Source organism: Saccopteryx bilineata, chromosome 8 (genome assembly GCF_036850765.1).
Source record: "Saccopteryx bilineata isolate mSacBil1 chromosome 8, mSacBil1_pri_phased_curated, whole genome shotgun sequence".
NCBI lineage: Eukaryota > Metazoa > Chordata > Mammalia > Chiroptera > Emballonuridae > Saccopteryx > Saccopteryx bilineata.
Window position 1 is genome coordinate 74,774,156 of NC_089497.1, and position 5,183 is coordinate 74,779,338.

Consider the following 5,183-nt stretch of genomic DNA (forward strand, 5'->3'; position numbering starts at 1 on the left):
CCTATAAAATTTATTTTCTTGATTAGCAGTGACATATTTCTTGTCTACTTACTCACTAAAAAATGGAATGCATCACTTTAGAAACATCAAGACATTCTTATTAATGAAAAGATGGAAGTTTATTCATTTAATAAACATTTAGCAAGCATTTCCCGGGTGGCAAGCAATAGCTCTAGCTCTGCCTGCAAGGACATCTCAGCCTAGTGGAGGAGGCAGGTTTGCAAATAAATAATTACAGTCTTGTGAAATATCACTGATGACACATGCATAAAGCCAGTGTGCAGTCACAAATGAGGCACACAGGAGTAAAAGGAAACCAGAGAGCGGCTGACCCTGGAGCAAAGGCCTGAAAGGAACAAGGCTTCCCTAGCACGTGAAGGAGAAGAGGTTAGCAAGGGGCTGCGAGTAGAAGGAGCCACTTGCATGAACGCCTGGAGTTGTGACCCGGGTTGCACATTCCGGGGACAGCCAGAAGCTGGGTAATGCTGGGTTATACTTGGAGACTTGTGGGAATATAGTGAAGAGCTTTGCCTGTCCTGAAAATAGTGTGGATTTTATCCTCTTGTTGATGGAGACAGTTGAAAGATATTTTAAGAAGTAATTTGCATTTATTTTTGAGTGTTAATTCTCATTACATTATAGAGAATTGATTAAAATAAAGACACGAGGAAGGCTGAAAATTTAGAAAGCTCTTACAAATTAGTCCAGAAGGGACTAACATGAGTCTGATAAGAATCTAATAAAATACAATATTCTAGTGATTTACTCTTTATGAAATTTAAACAAAAATAGTCTCTCCCATTTAGCAACAAAATGCCTTTAAGAAATACCAAAGTTGTCTTATTTTTTAAAACTTATAATTTCATAAGCATTTATCCACAAGGATTATATATCACATCAAAATTTTATTTCTTCTTTCACAAATAGCTTTAAGATCTTATCTTCCCAACCCCACCCCATACAAATGTGTTGTAACAGTAGGTAAATGGATATAGGATAATCTAAGAGAATTATCTGAACCAGGATTAGAAACCAAGGATTCCCAATTCCTTGTAAATTATATCACCTCTGTAATTATTTTAATGTTGCTTATCTCTCTCTCTTTCTCTCTGACATGAGCTCATTAAAAATCAGATTACTTCTTTTTCAGTAGCAAAATCAGGTTATTTTCATTGATATTGTTGGAATCCATGGGAGTCCGAAAGACCAGAGTAACAGGCTTTATTGAAAGGAAGAAAGGAACCCTGCCGGACACTTCTCCGGGGGAGAAGAGCTCCGGTTACAGACTAGGGGCGAGTTATATAGTGTTTGGGAGAGCCTGAGGGGATACTGAGGCAAAAGTCCTGGTATGTCCAGAGCCCCTCCTTGGGGCAGCTTCTCAGTTTTTTGGAATTTCTTTGTCTCAGGGGGATAGTCCCATAAGGGTGAGGTCTGACAGATAAGCGGAACATTAAGAGGGCAGTTTGGAATTTACATATCTATCAGATATGAGATAAACTTTTGGGGGTTTTTTTTGCTTTTTTTTTTTTTTTTTTGTATTTTTCTGAAGTTGGAAGCCGGGAGGCAGTTAGACAGACACCCGCATGCGCCTGACCGGGATCCACCCGGCATGCCCATTTGGGGCGTTGCTCTGCCGCAATCAAAGCCATTCTAGCACCTGAGGTGAAGGCCACAGAGCCATCCTCAGCACCAGGGCAAACTTTGCTCCAATGGAGCCTTGGCTGCGGGAGGGGAAGAGAGAGACAGAGAGGAAGGAGAGGGAGAGGGGTGGAGAAGCAGATGGGCGCTTCTCTTGTGTGCCCTGGCCGGGAATCAAACCCGGGACTCCCACACGCGAGGCCGATGCTCTACCACTGAGCCAACCAGCCAGGGCCGATAAGCCTTTGATTTTATCACATTCTTAAAATGCTTTTGCAAAATCTTTATGAAGCTAGCTAGCATTTCTAAATCTGACTATTCACCCACTACATTTTCTTGTTAGGGTACTAATTCATAAAAATAAAAATTCAGATATCAGCATTTTGTGCATGAACTGAATTTTATCATCACTAGTGTATTTTGAGTTAATTATATTCCTAGATTTATTTACTTAGTCGTAAATTGAATTATTTGCTTCACGTCAGTAAAAGCATATCATGAATAAGACTTTTGCCTCATTGGTCCTCACATTCTTCATTTGAAAATGGAGGGAGGCCACAAATGCTATAAGCTTTTTTTCAGCCTTAGTATTGTGTGATTACACAATACAGTTTCATTAATATTTTAAAGAACTATATCTGAAATGTGAATTCATAGTAAATTATTTTATTTTCAAAGCTTTTATACTGTTTAAATACTTCCAAAATAATGTATGTTCTTTAGTTATTATTGAGAATTTTCCACATACAAGGTGTTATAAGTTATTTAAGCAAAACAAAGAATAAAACAAGGTTCTTGTCTCCATACACCTACATCTAATAAGGAGTGAACAAGCATAGAAATGATTAAACAAGGGAAAACTTTATGAATTAAGAAAAGTTTGGCCCTGGCCGGTTGGCTCAGCGGTAGAGCGTCGGCCTAGCGTGCGGAGGACCCGGGTTCGATTCCCGGCCAGGGCACACAGGAGAAGCGCACATTTGCTTCTCCACCCCTCCGCTGCACTTTCCTCTCTGTCTCTCTCTTCCCCTCCCGCAGCCAAGGCTCCATTGGAGCAAGGATGGCCCGGGCGCTGGGGATGGCTCTGTGGCCTCTGCCTCAGGCGCTAGAGTGGCTCTGGTTGCAACATGGCGACGCCCAGGATGGGCAGAGCATCGCCCCCTGGTGGGCAGAGCGTTGCCCCATGGTGGGCGTGCCGGGTGGATCCCGGTCGGGCGCATGTGGGAGTCTGTCTGACTGTCTCTCCCTGTTTCCAGCTTCAGAAAAATGAAAAAAAAAAAAAAAAAAAAGTTTGTTTCATAAAGAAGTTCTCTGCAAAGGAATGCTTTCAACTGAGGGATCAATAAAAATTTGTTGTTGTTGTTGTTTTACAGAGACAGAGAGAAAGTCAGAGAGAGGGATAGACAGGGATGGAGAGATGAAAAGCATCAATTGTTAGTTTTTCGTTGTGTGTTGTGACACCTTAGTTGTTCATTGATTGCTTTCTCACATGTGCCTTGACCTCGGGCCTTCAGCAGACTAAGTAACTGTAAAGCCAGAAGCCACAGCCAGGCCACTATCAGAGCAGCCCGGCCCATGCAGGTTCGCATTGGATTCGGACAGTCGGTAAAGAAACAGCGGAGCCAAAAACTGATGGGCCATAGTCTTTAATTCTAGCTTGCACCCGGCGGGCAAGTAAAAATACACACTGGGCTCCAAACCCACTCACATTCAGTGCTCACAAAGCCACTGACTTATCCGAGTTTCCTAGAATCAAAGGTTTCTAGCTCACCAGACTTATTCTCCTCAGTTCCCCATCTCCTTCCTTATCCCAGATACAAACTCTGTACAAACTGGCATCTTACTCAGCACTCCGCCATCTTGGCTGCTTTTCCTGGCCTCCTCCACGTGGCCTCCTTCCGCTGCTGGCTCTACTCTTTCTGCTCTCTCATGCTAACCTCAGGAACCAAGCGCCCAAACTCTGTTCTGCCCCCATTTTATATTGTAGCTTCACAACCTCTAATCCAATATACAAAGTAGGGAAGTCCCCAATACAAAGTCACTTCTGAGGCATGATTGGATTGTACCGCCCCACATCAAAAAGGGTGGGAAAGGCCCAATGCCAAAACCAAGGCCCAGGCTACAAGGATTCTCAACCCACATTAATATCACCTGGGCAACGGCCTCTTTAACAAAGTGAGCATAATACATTTTATCTGCCCAACAGTAACCCCTTGCTCAAGCCAACGACCTTGGGTCCAAGCTGGTGAGCTTTTGCTCAAACCAGATGAGCCTGCGCTCAAGCTGGCAACCTTGGGGTCTCGAACCTGGGTCCTCGGCATCCCAGTCTGACGCTCTATCCACTGCGCCACCTCCTGATCAGGCAAAATTTTATAAAAATAATAGAATTCCAAATGTATAAGGAGAGAAGAATAAAACTTGGACAGTCTTTGTGGAACACTATGAAAGTAAACTTATTACAAAAAAAAAAAAAAAAGAAAGTAAACTTATTACAAAAGTTAGGGAATACATAGAACTGAAAAAAATACAGAAACCAGTTTGTGGATGATCATTGTATTAATAAGTATCCTTTTGCTTGCAAGAGAAAGAAAATTCAACTCAGAAAAGAGAATGTATTCTCTGAAGTAATTAAAAGTTTAGGTACATTAGCTTTAACTCTGATTTATCTAATGGCTTAAATTCTGTCCCCAGGAGCCTGCCTAGACCCTTTCTCTCTAAAACTGATTTCCTTTTCAGGTTTGGAAAGCTATATGGTGACAGCTCCAAGTTTACCTCATTAGAACACTCAGTCCAGAAGAAGAATAAACTTCTCCCAAAAAGTCCGGGAGCTGAGTCCATTTGCCTTGGTTGGCTGACATGGGAGATATGCCCACCCCCAACTGTGACCAATGGGGATTGCATGCCCTGGTTGGTTCAACCTGGGTTATATGTTTCACCCTCAAAACCTGATAGTAAAATATTTCCTATCACACAAATGGACCAGAGTAGGCAAAACATGGTCCCTCCAAGCGATGAGACAGTTCTTTCTGCCACTGGGAGATATGGCTCTGGATGGCAAAATATAGTCCATGACTTTGAAGAAAAAGCTAAAGTTTTCAGATATTGGCAGGTGATAGAAAGCCAATAAGGTTTGTGAACAGGGCAGTAATATGATCAAAATAGGCCTTTATAAAATCAATCTGGCTGCACTGTGTCTGATAGGTTGGAGTGGGAGATGAATGGAGGTAATAAAACTAGCTTTGAGACTGGTAAGAGGTAGAAAGTTTGCTCTAGGATGAACGGTGGTGGTAAGAGTAGAACTGAGTAGTCAAGAGTTGGGCAGATAAGATATATTATGCTCACTTTGTTAAAGATGGCGCTGCCCATGTGGAAGCCCCTCACCCAGGTGATGATATTGGTTGCCCTTCTTGCTTGGGATGGGCGTGACTATACTAATATGTGTTGGGGGCAGGCTGTGGGCAGGCAGGATCCTTGTAGCCTGGGGCTTGGTTTTGGGACTAAGCCTTTCCCACCCTTTTTGATGTGGGGTGGTGCACTCTCATGAGGAA

At 42.7% G+C, this 5,183-nt stretch overlaps 1 non-coding gene across 1 annotated transcript; it reads right to left on the minus strand.

Moving 5' to 3' along the window:
* Positions 1–1,797: 1,797 nt before the first annotated feature.
* On the minus strand, positions 1,798–1,873 carry TRNAA-CGC (transfer RNA alanine (anticodon CGC)). Its single transcript has one exon. It is a non-coding gene; the product is annotated as a tRNA-Ala (tRNA).
* Positions 1,874–5,183: the final 3,310 nt, after the last annotated feature.